This window comes from Uloborus diversus, chromosome 6 (genome assembly GCF_026930045.1).
Source record: "Uloborus diversus isolate 005 chromosome 6, Udiv.v.3.1, whole genome shotgun sequence".
NCBI lineage: Eukaryota > Metazoa > Arthropoda > Arachnida > Araneae > Uloboridae > Uloborus > Uloborus diversus.
The window spans coordinates 56991902-57006094 of NC_072736.1; the positions used below are offsets into that span (position 1 = coordinate 56991902).

Sequence of the window (14193 nt, forward strand, 5' to 3'; positions counted from 1 at the left end):
ATTTGCAGTCTAAGCTATCGATATGCTAATTGACATAATCTGAGTTCCTTGTTACACAGCCTGAGAATATCTGGTTAACTAAACTGCAAAATTCGGTTCCTTAACTTAACTGCAAAGTTATAAACTTTCAAGAGCTGATCCAATAGAGTGACATTTAGTAAAAAATTATATATTTTGAAGAGCAATGGCATAGACTGACCTCAGACACCCATTGAAATCCATGCGTAGTGTTACAGAAAATAAAACTTTTTTCTTTGAAATACAACTGAAAATTTTGCAACGAAACTGTAAGTTTATCTTTCGACACGTAGTTTTAATATCATTACAAACATTCTACGTGACAGTGGTCCACATTTTTTTCCATATTAAATTGGTCCAATAATCTTTTAATATTGTTGTTATATCTATTGGTGCAAAGCTGTTGAAAAACTTCCAAGAATATCCTCTAGAGTTATTAGTATCACAAATAAAGAAATAATATTTCTAAAAACTCATTGAAATTAATTATCAACCTAAATTTTAATTTTGCTGTCAGTTGCCAGAGTAACAACTTTGAACCAGGAAAATAAATTTTAAAATATTTAAAAACTCTCCATTTGTATTCTCAACATCAGAAGATTATAATAATTTATGATGTTTCACATAAGGAAGAGAGGATACAACAACTTGAAAAATTGCTCTCAGACAATAACTTCAGGATGTTTGGATGTAGATGCACAGAAAAAGGAGTTTTAGGGGTTAAACCCACAAGAACCTTTGATTTTAAGTAAAATTGTCAATCCTAGTGTGGTAGGTTATGAACAATACCCCCCCCCCCCAGGGGCGAAATTCTAGCTCATAATAACAAAACTCCCTTACCTGAGGTTAAAATTCTATTTAGTTATGACCACCAAACTCTTCCCTCCCTCTAGAAGAAAATTCTGGCTTGTTATCAATAAGCGCTCCCCCCCCCCTCCAGAGTAAAGACTAACTAAAGACTGGACCATGCAATTAGCTGGGTACACCAGCTGTCAAAATATTTCTTGACATCAAGATTAGAAAACTGATTTTCTAATAGCCGGTTGACTGTATTACTGGACCTTTTGGTTTTTCTTTTCAAGTTAAAATGCTAAAAATGGGAAATATTCCTAAGTTAAATCACATGGTTCACATTTACCCTAAATGACTGCAATGACAATATCCAACGCGGGACAAAACTGGTTTTTAATAGCATTTTTCAAGTTCTGAGAGAAGTACCAATTCTTGTAGGAGTGTTGCTTGACCCTAAAATTACTATTCTTGATTTATATTGGACATAAATATCTTGTCGCCTTACCTTAAACATGTGAGAGAGAATGTCTTATACCCCAGAAGAATTTAAGTTCTGTATCCAAAAGTTTCGTAATAATTACTTATCTTAAGGTACTGTTTCAGTTGTAATTTATATAAATAAATAATAGGAAAATCAGGGGAAGTTTTCCTACTATAATTTAATAAATTTGCGGTGTGCATAATAAATATAACATTGAACATACCCCACCTCACTACTTATGTGCAAAAAAAAAAAAAAAAAAACAGCTCTCCCGTTTCGAGTTAGAAGTTGATTTAGTACAGTTCTTTTCACAAAATTTACAATCAGATCTGAAACAATTTCATAGAAATATTATGAGGTTTGTGTACACTGGAAAACTGCATATTTGTCTTTTGGTCATTTTTGGTCCATGTTATCACATTGAAGACAATTCATCTCAATTTACAAAACTGTGACAATAACAAGCATTGTTTGTTGTTTAGTAAAACATTTTCTGTTTGATTATAAAGTTGTTTTGTTGAAAAACCGATATTTTTTGTCTTAAATCCGAGAGTAAAGAGGAGCACCTTTCATTGAGCAATTATTGCACAATGATAGAATGATTGCGTAAATTATGCAATTATTTCACAATGATACATTAATCGTCTAACTCATGCCATTATTTCAATCATAACTTAAAAAATTTTGATCTGCATTGAACTCAAAAAATTATCTTTTGGTTCAAAATAGACGATACAAAATGCATTTTTAAATAACAGTAATAAACTGTTTTGAGTGCATTTTTCTTACCCAAAACAATGGATGTTGACTGGTTTATTACTGATTTTCTTAATCTAATTTAAATCGAAATTTTAGCATTTTTAATGTCCTAAAATAGTTTCATTTGTCATTCAATGTAATAAAGTACATTATTAGGAACACTTAAGTTAATGATAAACCAGGTTTCACACTATATATTTCAACAAAATTTAGAGAGCCGAGAGCCTGCTGGGATTGGCTTTCCATTGTATAGTATTGGTATTGTGTTTATTTTCATTCTGTTTATATTGTAAATATTTGATAGATACAGAACAAACTACGTACAAAGCATATCATGTTAGGTTTAAAAAAAAGAAAAAGAGCATTTCAGGAAAAAAGAAACCATGTTTCGTAAAAGCAATCCTGTTGGGGTTTAAAAATGTATATAAACATCAAATTAGCTTTTTTGTTTTTCTCTTTTGCTGCAATCTATCTTCGCATCAGAGAAAACGTAGGATGCATTTCTGTTATTCATCGGCTTATAAATCTTACTGTTGATCTGAGACGATGATCAAGTTGTTTTTACTGGAAACCATTAGTATAATCAGTCAGTGTGTTTATTAGTAATAACAATTCGTTCGTAATTAAGTTGCAAGAAAAAGACAACGTACGTTTACCTCCATCTTTGTTTACTATAACTTCGGAAAAATGTTACTGGTGTTTTCCCCCTGTGGATTTTCGAAACTATTATATAAAATTGTTTTCGAATAATTATTGTTAGAAAATTAATTTGTTATTACAATAAGGAAACTATTACATAATTTGTTTCACAACATCCACATCATGAGCGCCTTTTAAACAGCTTGTGCTCAGTAATATCATCGTATGAATGAATCTTGCACTATGTAATAAACAACTTAACCATTATTGATCTTTACATTTTATTAACTTCTTGAATGTTTACTATAGAATATTGTACATGTACAAAAGAAATTGAACCTTTATAATTCTCACCTTTTTACTTAGTAAAATTTTTTGATGAACAAATCATTCAAATGATCAGGGGCGTGAATAGAAATTTTGGGGCCCGTCGCAAATGACTTTTCCGGGACCCCCTCCATATTATTTACCCCTATATTTCACTCCTAGTTTTAAAAATATTGGGTCCCCTTTAGACTCGGGCCCGGGTCAACAGGTGTCCCTTCTCCCCCCCCCCGTGCCCACCCCTGCAAATGACCATTCTTGAATGTTGAGCTCTTGTTCTTATACATTCTTCACAAAATAATATTTCTTAAAGTTCAAAAACTTTTCAATAATATTAACAAATTTGACAATGTTCAAGGTCACGAAATATTTGTTTAAATAAATAAATTTAATTTCCGTACAATATATTCGTGCGAAAGGTTTCTTTTATACGTAAAACAACTCTTTTGAATTCAGTAAGTAATGTAAGCTAAATTGATTAAATTTGTTACTGCATTCGGGATTTTGAGGAGTTCTGTTTCTTTACTTTTCACGAAATGAAATATTGTACTTCGCTCCAAATTTTGAGGAAGATGAACAGAAATTAAAGGAAAGTAACTAAATTAATATTTACACGAAAGTTTTTGTTTTTTGAGATGCATATGAATTATAACGTTAAAAGTAAATGTTCATTGTTTACACCTTGGGACAGGAATAGATTCTATGCTTTTTACTAGTTATATAAACATATTGTACGATAAATGTTATTGTATATGAATGTGCTCTATGCAATCTGAAATAAACGTTGAAAATAAAAGAGGTAAGACGAATGACAAAAAATACTTTGGGAAAAGCTTATGTCTTAATCCAAATGATAGATAAAATTTCCTAGTATTACTGAAACTTAGTCGCTATTTTATACATACTGTGTTATTCAAAATAAATTCCCCTTGTTTATATTATTACAGTTTCAATAACATCACAATATTTAAACTTCCTTTAAATCCTTCTATTAATAATAGAACAGATATACAGTATAAATATATTCTTTGTATTATAAGTCAAAAAAAAAAAAAAAGAAAAGTGTGGAAAAAATTGTGCGAGGCGTTTCCAAGCTTAAATTATCTATCCCCCCTCCACCCCCCACCCCCGCAGTCTTGAGCAATTTCATTTAATTTTTAACAACAATTGACGCTTTAAAGTGTGAAATTTGGGTGCATGTTTTAAAAAGTAAAATGACAAAAAAAAAAAAAAAAAAGTACTAACTGATTGTGTACAAAAGCTTCAAACTGCTTTACGACGCATGGTAAGAAGTACATTGGAAATTGGATAAGAGAAGCCAAAAATATCAGGAGTTCGATCAGGCCTAAGATCCTTGTTAATGTTGGTGCCACATCACAAAAAGGCGCGAGAAATTCCTATATTTTCAATGTAGTTTCTATGTGCTGAAAGCTAATCACACATCCTATATATCGCACACCTAATACAACACCGTCACAAGTTAAAAATTGTCAATTTTGACTTATATACATGTCCTGGTGGATTTTTATTAGTCCTACTATAGTGGTACCCGCACGGCTTTGCCCGTAGTTGAAAATTAAAAGGTTATTTGGCTCGCCTGTATATTTACTAATAATGGATGATGAATTTCTCGCCAATTGGCTATGTTCATTCACTCTCCTATTCCGCGTCATGATAATGTCGTAATTTACTCGTCCATCTTATGATAATTTTGCTCCGGAAAATGTTCTTAAAATTGAAATGGAAAAAGAATAAAATCGAATTTTCGAAAATTCGCTTCGAGGTGCACACTCCCTTGCTACAAACTAACTTTGTGCCAAATTTCAGGAAAATCTGCCGAACGTTCTAGGCGCTATGAGCGCCACAGACATCCTAAATACATCCAGACTTTCCACTTTAATATTAGTAATAAAGATTAAAATGCAAGATAGCCACAAATGAAAAAAAAAAATTAACCTTATTTCTGAGATGTGTCAGTGTGTTACTATAAGAATTCGCGCTAAGGCACATTACATTTAAATTGATTTTTCTCGAAAAGTAGTATTTGCAGATGTGGCAATAGTGTTGTAATAGATGTGCGATATACTGAACGCTAATTTTTCTAAGAAGAACACTAAAATTGTTATAACGTGAAATGTGTTACAAAAAAAAAGGGGGAAAAAATCAACACGATTTTGGTGACCTTAAAATTGTGGTGCTTAGGTCCACGAACTTACGGGGCCGTGCTTTAGTCACGTAATTCATTCTATTGATACCGATAAGTAACTGAGTTGTATGTAATGTAAGACACGTAGACACAAGGTTGTCGAAATGGCTTTATAGGTATCGGCTGATAGCTCGAATGAATGACAAGAGGTGAACCTCTACTGCATTCTAACTGATGCACCTCCAGACAAGAAATTGACCACAGTCAAGGTAGTCTTTGTACCAAGTAATTTTGCTCGAGTTTGTTGCAGTTACAAAGTAGCAGATCGTAGTTCTTGAGAGGAACTTAATAAGTTCTTCTTCCAGCTGTAGTTTGAAAACCGCTGTATGAATATCACACTGCAAATCATTAGACACTTTTTGAACATTGACACTTGTCCCCTGTTTTAGAACACTTTGAAACGCATTTTTTTGGTACAGCTTTAAAAATATTTCTGAGAACACTTTTCAGAACACCTATTTGATGGCTCAGCACATTTTTTAAAAAACTTTTGGGTATATTGTTTGAACACTGCACTGGTACCTGTTCCTAGTCGCTTCGTTTAGAATATCTTGTAGCGCACTTTTCGGTACACATTTTATATCACTTCTGAAACACACCTTTGATAAAACCGGTAGTTTTTGCTATTAATTTTACAGCAATCTCGTGGGATAGCCGTCAACCGTCGCATTTCAGTAATTTTTCTTTTTAAACGGAGCTCATTCAGGCAAATTGAATGTTTTTTCTGACACAAAGTGTTCTAAATGTGTTTCCAGTGCTTACAGTTAATTTGCAGTGTATAAAGGGCTTGGTTTACCACTAACACAATGAAACACGGACTAATGGCCTCCAAAAAATACAGCCGACGTCGAAATTGAACTAAAACATGGCTCAAATTTGTTTGTAATGGTGTTTGAAACCAAGAGCCATATAGTATAGCGTGAATAGCAGTGGGTTTAAACATAAAAAAGCGACTTTTTGCTAACTAGTACACCGTTTAGCTAGTTTACACCCCCTTGGTGAAATCTAGAACAAAGCATATCCAATAACAAAAGAGGTGTGCGGTTTCAACTCTACAGCACTTTCGTCGATTGTACTATTCAAGAGGTTCCCTGCAGACGAGTCTATGGCCTACTGTCCTAAAATTTCTGCATCGGGCTATATTTTCAACGCGTCTAAGAAGCGTATTTGGCGCATTGAAAATCAGAAATACACGGCTTCACCTTCATACTTTAAATAAAACTTTAGTATCGTGCTGAATATAAAAAAAATCCAATTGTAATTTTAATGGGATTGTTTCCTTCAGTCAAAAGTACTACTTTTGGTCACTGAACTGATAGCATGAGTAAAAAAAATAACATGGACCCAGAAAATACTTTCATTTTCAAAGGGGTTACTTTTTGATTAATTTTTTTAAATGTCCTATTTTTCAAAGGCGTGGTCTTTATGGCGTCACAAATGATGTACTTTGGCGCAACTCCACTAGCGCGCTGAATGTTAACGCTTGCTGTCGACCGGATTTCCAGGTTATGATAATTCAGAAGCGAATTAAATATTGCAGTCTACGCTTGGTATCAACCATATCGATGCCATTACATGTGAGTAAATAAGTGAATTAAATATTGCACTCAGCGTTAATGGCAACAGTGAATGGCAGTTCATCATTTGTGAAGTCATGCGCAGAAACGTAAAAGATAAAATTGAGTCTGCGCACCGATTTAAATTTTTTTTGAAAATAATAAAATGCTTCAAATTATTTAAAAAATGGTAATATTAAAATTAAAAATACCATTCTTCTACCATTTTCCAAAAACTCTACATTTTTAGAAAAATAAAGTAGTACAGAGAGATGGGGGGGAGGGCATCCATCCATAGCAACTAGAGATATGGGTTGAAACCCCGACCTTTGGAAACAGAAGATTTTACAGAAAACTTTTGGTGATTTTTTTTCCTAATCTCTAAACTAGTCTTGTAAAAAGTAAGACTGACTTTGTAAAACTAAGCGCTCGTAGAAAAGGACTTTCCAATAAGTTATATTTTTATTAGCTATTTTGAGTCGCTCTATATGAGTTAAGAGCTTCACCAACAAAATATTTCAAGGACTTATGAAATAATTAACAAATAACAGAAAGCAAAGTTAATAAACTTGTCTCTGACTAAAGATTTGAAATATAATTATAAATAAATATTATTACGGCTAAGCATAGATTAAAAGATAAGTAATGGGGAGTGTAGCTCAAAGCGGGTAGGCCTTCATATCCCCCCTCCCATGGTGTGTAAGCGGCGATGCATATGTGTGTCGTGTTTACATGAACACCCCTGAAATTTAATCAGTCCCAGCGAAGCAGCAGTGAAGCGGCATGGCGCAACCACGCTTAAAATTGAAAAATATATATATACATTTCTAAAAAAAAAAAAAAAGTTTTGTAGCTTGTGATTAGTCGAAGATCAGCTTATGTTTTTGATTGTCAATAATATTACGTTATTCTGATACCATCCACCTACAAACTACGATATTCATTTCGTTTGTTTCTTTTTTTAATTTAAGGTTATAATTACATTGAAAAAAAAGTGCCTTTGAGCAAAGCGGATATAGGATTTAATCATATATTTATTTATAATTTCTTGACTCGTGTGCTGACTTAGATTTTCTATTTCAATAGAAGTTTAACTTTAAAAATTTATTTTTTAGGATGGAAATTAGTTACTCTCTTAATTAAATCAGATGCTGACTTTAAATCGGATAAGTACAACTGTGTTACATATTTTTTACATAACGGCTGGTAGCTAGTCAACTATTTTAATCATTTCTAATTTCATATTTGATTGGCAAATGTACCAAATCACAGTTAATTAAGCTTATCCGCTGTGGGACCCTGGTAGGGCAAAGCGGGGTTTTCAAATGTTTGTAAAATTTGATAATAAAAAAATATTGGGTTTGAAATAATACAAAAATCACTTTTTATTTTGATGTTCAAGAACCCTGCTAGGAAATAAAACCAAAACTGTTGCGAAAAAGTCCAAAAACTAGTTTTCGAGCGTTCTTCGAAAATCAACCCGCTTTGGGCCACCCTCCCCTACTATATCAATCATGATCAACTACACATTCATCTATTAAATAACTAATGCAAGAAAAAAGTTTTAATTTTCCACGATTTTAAAATGGACTAAAAAGTGGTAGTGGAAACCACTAATTTCATTAAGCTTGATGCAGATGTACAGACAGATTCGGAATTGCTTGGAGATCGGTCGCAAAGTTTGTGATTATGAACTTTTAATGGCTATCAAAGTATTTTTAAGATTTAAAAGGAAAAACGTGGGGCGCACGCAACAGTTAATTGATGCATTTTTAATTGAACTAACAATGAAAAGCACTGAAAATTACTTTTACTGAAGTGTAAGTTAAATGCAAAATTGTATGTTTTGCTTTTATTTTTTTTTGTAATTTGAGTTATTTTTTGCGGCTTTAAGTTCAAAAGTTTATAAAATAACATGTTATTGAATAGCTTTTATTTTTCCAATTTTACGTTTCAGTAGGGTAGTCCGGGGCGCGTTTACGCATCGGGTACGTTTACGCAGAGCCCTTTTTCAAAAACGAGTTGTAAATGGAGAGCCAACAGTCATACCAGATTTATGAATAATACTTTGTTAAAAACAAATAAATATATGAAAAATAGCAGAATTTTATCTTTCTTTGAGAATTGTACTTGTATGGACAAAAAAGTTATTAAATTTTTTATACGTTAAAAATAAATCCAAACTTGCCGACGGGGCACATTTATGCATTTTCATCGGGGCACATATACGCACGTTCTTACTGTGCCTTCTATTCTGTCTCACTTCTAAACGGGCCTCGGCTATTTTCGCTGTGTACTTACTGTTTCAAATCTTTAGAGTTTTCAGGCTATTTAACTTTGAAAATCACCATTCATTTTAAACTAAGTAAAAGATTAGTATCTTATAATTTACAATCATATAGTGTTGTCTTCGTGATTGTTCAGCTTTAACTTTATACACTATTAAGCCTGTAATACATTGACAGGCTGATAGTAAGACATAAGATAGTAAGACATTAAGTTCAAAACACTTACAGAACCTCGTTACATGTAAAAATAGTGAAAAGTCTTATCGATAATCTAAGTATTTTTTCCAGTAGGCTTTCCACATCATCACATATGTACTACCCCAACTGAGACCATTTGATAAATTAGGACCAAATTTTAAGAACCAGGAAAGAAAAAAAAAGATGCTCAGAATCCTAACTGATACTCCGATTAAGATGCCCTCATACAAGAGCAGTTAGAAGCTACTAAGGAAAAAAAAAAAAAAAACGCGCAGAATAAAACAAAAAGGAGAAATTACTTTTATATTTACATGTTTCTATTGAAGCAGATTTAGAAGACATCAAAGAAAAAAGTATGAAACCAAAACATGCGACTGGGAAAAAAATAGTTCACACTGTAAAAAAGAAATTAATGAACGATTCTGTACAGGGTTCCATGTCTTTTATGTCAAAACGCAGTCCCATGAAGAGATTGCGAAAAGAAATACTTTATTTTTGTTAGTAAAATCCAACAGTGATGAAAAAGATGACTAAATAATTACTGTTTTTAATTAGCAATACGTCCTATGATTTTAGGACTATAACATGTTCTTTAATTAATTATTTGAGATTTTCTTATTATTAAAGTGTTTTAAGAGAAATAAAATATTTAAATTTGGTTAAATATCTATTTCACTTCATCATTTTAATATGCGTAAACGTGCCCCACTCGATGCGTAAACTTGCACCGTGTTCGGGGCAAGTTTACGCAACCGACTTACTCAAAAGACATTTTTTATGGTTTAAAACACAAGCTGAGCACCAACTGAATATACAAATTTTGACTTCATTAACTGCTTCATAAAACTACAATGACTAAAATTTCCTAGGCTCAAACATAAAAATTATAAAATTCATTGAAAAAAATCCTCGTAAATGTGCCCCGATCTTTCCTAATATTTCAACACATCTTTAAATATTAGATTCTTGCTCTAAAAATTGTTTTAAAATATGCATGATATTGAATGACAAAAGCCTAATTTTTGTGTCGTTACCTAAATATAATAACAAAGTAAACAAAATGTACAGTTGCCTCAAGACAGAAAAATTTTATACTAGATATAGATTCCATTTGAACCAATTTTAAAATTGCCGATGTTTGTCACACTGTCAAAAATGAAACGCTCAATTTTGACGATTCCGGAATCCTCGAGCACTATTTCGTTATTTTCGACGATCCTTTCGTCACCGAATCACGTGATATTTGACGAAATCAGAAATCTCATATTTTTCACGAAGTTATTTCGTCCCGATTTCGTCACATTGCAGTGCATTCTGGGAGTTTTCGTTTCAATCTTGTATTTGCTCGTTAAAATATCTTACCTCAATTATTCTAAAGGATTCATAAAAAAGGTTAGTATTTATTGAACTTTGTATGTGCAATGTGCCTTCTGTATTGTTACATTTTTGTTTAGTGTTGTGTTTATAGTTGTATTTAAAACACATTAAAATTGAAAACGAACGGTTCGATTAGGTTTAGAATTCTGTGTGTGTTAACTTTGAGTCACTTCCACGTTAGGCTTAGCTAGCGTTGTTTTTTTTATTTGTAAAAGGAATTGTTGGTTCGTTGACATTTGTTTCCGAAAGCGTACTTCCATTGTTTCGTTAAAAAAATTACAAACATGACTAAAGAGTTTGTACGAATTTAAACTTACAAAAAAAAAAAAAAAAAAAAACCCTCAACTGTAGCTTAACTAACATATAGATGATAAATACAGCGAAAGGCATAGAACTTGGAAGCTTTTAATTTCAACATGGAATATATTACATGGTTATGTGTTTTCATTCTTCTCTATGAATTTTACAAAAATAATTCTGTTAAACGAAGTGTATTTTTTAGTTTAATAATTCAAACTTGTTTCATTCTGCATTTTTATTTTCTTAAACAAATACTATACCAATCCCCCAATATGCTTACCAGCTTACCCAATGTTGTTTATATAATATCTTTTCCTGCGGCAGATGTTTCTAGCATTAAGCGCTTATGTTCATTATTTGTGCAGCCTTTTTTCTTTACTTGCATAAAAGATGAAGTAAAGTAAATATCAATTTGATAAAATCATTTTAAGATAGAGAAAATATTAATTTCCAAACAGAACTCTATCTTTGTGCTTGATATTTCATCAGAATATTTTCAATATTTTCTCTATTTTTCCGCAAATTAAAATAAATTATTGAAGTGAAGTTTTAATGTTTAACCTCGATTTAAAATGAAAAAAAGAAAAGATAGTATAGCATGTTTGAAAATTGTAATAACAATAATAAGCATTTTTTGTTGTTTATTTTCCCACTTCATGCACTAAATTTATAAGTTTTTCTATGTCAATTTGTGTTACATGATTTGTCATAATTATGAATTTTTCCATTATACATAGTTTCTACAGCTAAAATAAATGCAGCATTAATTTTATTGCCATATTTGTCGCCTCAAGATATTGTCAACAAAAAGTGAGAAATCCCGATCTACATTAAATCAGACTAAGAAGCATTTTATAGATAAACTTCCAATAAATCCAAATTTTTTAGTTGGTGTTGTGATTTTGCTGGATATAAAGTAAAAGTCTGAAAATTTAACCCAACTTCAATTGAAAAATTGAAAGGATAATGAAAATATATGAAAAATTAAAAGGATAATGAAAATATATGATAAGCTTTATGTATGTAACAAGCTTTGCTCACCACACTAGTTCCTATTTTCATTATATACCTTTGAAAAAAAAAAAAATCCATTGATATCAGTCAATTAGTTCTCAAGACACAAATAAACAAGAAAATGCACTTTGTTATTGGGTTTCCCCTATATTTGGCAACTCTTCTCTCTTGGCGTTTTTTTCTTTACTGTGTGAAAATTGCATATTTTAAAAATCAAATATTCTTAGTTAAAAGGTGATACTCCCTTCGTCTCCGTCCCAAACTAGTAGAGCTACGTTTGAATATTTTTGTACTAGTGATTGATTCTGATGATTTTATGATTTTGTTCGAATATTTTTTAAAGGTTTCAAGGTACTGTACTATCAATTAACAACTTTACTTGGCAAGCATTCCCTCTTAAAATCATTAACAGCTGAGTTAAATAAATCCGAAGTACACACACTCTTAAGCTACGCCCCATTTTGTAAGTACTCTACCCCCAGTATAGCAGAAAAATCAGTTTTTTTTTCTACTAAATCCCTATCCATCAGCTAGAAGATAACTTTATGTAATTACTAGTTAACTTATGAAATGGAGCGTGGCTTCGAGTGTTGGAGCCCTGGGTTTTTTACTCTAATTTGATGGTGGTTTAAGGAGGTAAAGCTCGGTAAGTAAATGTTGTTTAATGATAACATAGCACAATAAAATCTCTGAAAAAAATGCAAATAAAATCATAATCACCAGTTTCAGTACTACTTAATTCATAAGTACTTTATTGGAACTAATTTGGGTGGGGGGGGGGGGGGGGGAGTACTTCAGAAAACATTCGTGAAGAAAATGGAACACGAAAATCGGGAAAAAAACGGTATATTTTGGCTATCGGATAAAATAAAAAATAAAATTAAAAAAAAAACCCCGAACAACAATTTTCGCACCCTTGATTTTTTTTATAGCTCAAAAAAAAAAAAAAAAAAAAAAAAAAAAAAAAAAAAAAAGAAAATTCACGACTTGATGTGCAAAAGAATTAATTTGTTTAATGGCTAAATAATGCTGATTCTCAATAAATTGAAGAAACTAATTCTAGAATATTATTCAAAAATTAATTTCAGAAACTAACTGAGAGTCTAGCTGCCTAAATAAAAATTTTGTTCATCCCGCTGTAAAAATAACTCATTCTTGCAATCTGCTTGAAAAAAAGCTGTCAGCATCGAAATAATCATATATTTTGAAAAATATGAAAATTAAATCGGATGCTTTTCAAAGTCACAATCGAATCGTAGCTTTTTAACTTAAGAAAAAAAAAACTCAGATTTTGAAAGAAATCGTGAAAACATGTTTTATTTCAGAAATAAACTTCTGAATTTGATCGTAAAACTTTCCTCGAAATAGAAAAAAGATCCATGTGCATGAGGGCATATACCCATGGACTTAAACCTTTACTTATTATGTATATATTCTCTTTTTAAAACTTTTTTAGGATGGATTCAACATCACGGAGATAATCAGAACAAGGACAGGCGAAGACTTTTTCATAATTATAGCAATATTCTAAATGTTCGTATATTATACACTGATTTCATGTTACACATGTTTGGAAATAAAAATAAAAACTTAGAGGTAAAAAGCAAAGGTATATTTTATAATTATTTAACAAACATTACACTAAATTAATTTTACCAAAAGATTTATTTCACATCTGCATTTTTTTAAGATTTATATTTTCAAATACCTTTTGCAATTTTGGCAGAGAATTATTTTCAAAGTATGAAGTATGAAATGCATGCAATAATAAAGTTCCTGTATTAAACATAAATTTGGCCAAATAAACATTCTACATACGAGCAAAATTAATAAAACAAATAATTGATTGGAAAAAGAAAAAGGTAAGCTTTTTCTTAAGATTATCTAATTTTATTTTCTGTATCTAATTTTAGAACAAATATATACTAACTTAAAGTTGTCCATTTTATTGTACTTTTTCTTTGAAATTTGTGGTATAAGTTGGATAAAATCTCTTCTTTTTTTTTCTGGAATTTTTTTCATGCGATGCAATGAAGAAAAAACTTCTCAGCAATTTACTCCCGAGCATATATCGATCTAACTGTGCATAAAAGTGGCACATGATTTATTTTTCCAGAACCCAATGTCTGCTGAGGAAGTAGCACTTTTATATTCCCAGTAGGGAAGGGCGATGTAGGAATTTCTACATCGTGAAGCATCGCCATCCTTACATCGCGATGTAGCGATGTAGTTCAAACAGTT

The 14193-nt window shown here is 31.5% G+C and overlaps 1 protein-coding gene across 1 annotated transcript in view; it reads left to right on the forward strand.

Annotated features, from left to right (window-relative positions):
- The window catches only part of LOC129224767 (retinal homeobox protein Rx-B-like), a 117066-nt gene that overhangs the window by 67253 nt on the left and 35620 nt on the right, over positions 1 to 14193 (forward strand). The gene's annotated exons all lie outside the window — the stretch shown is intronic.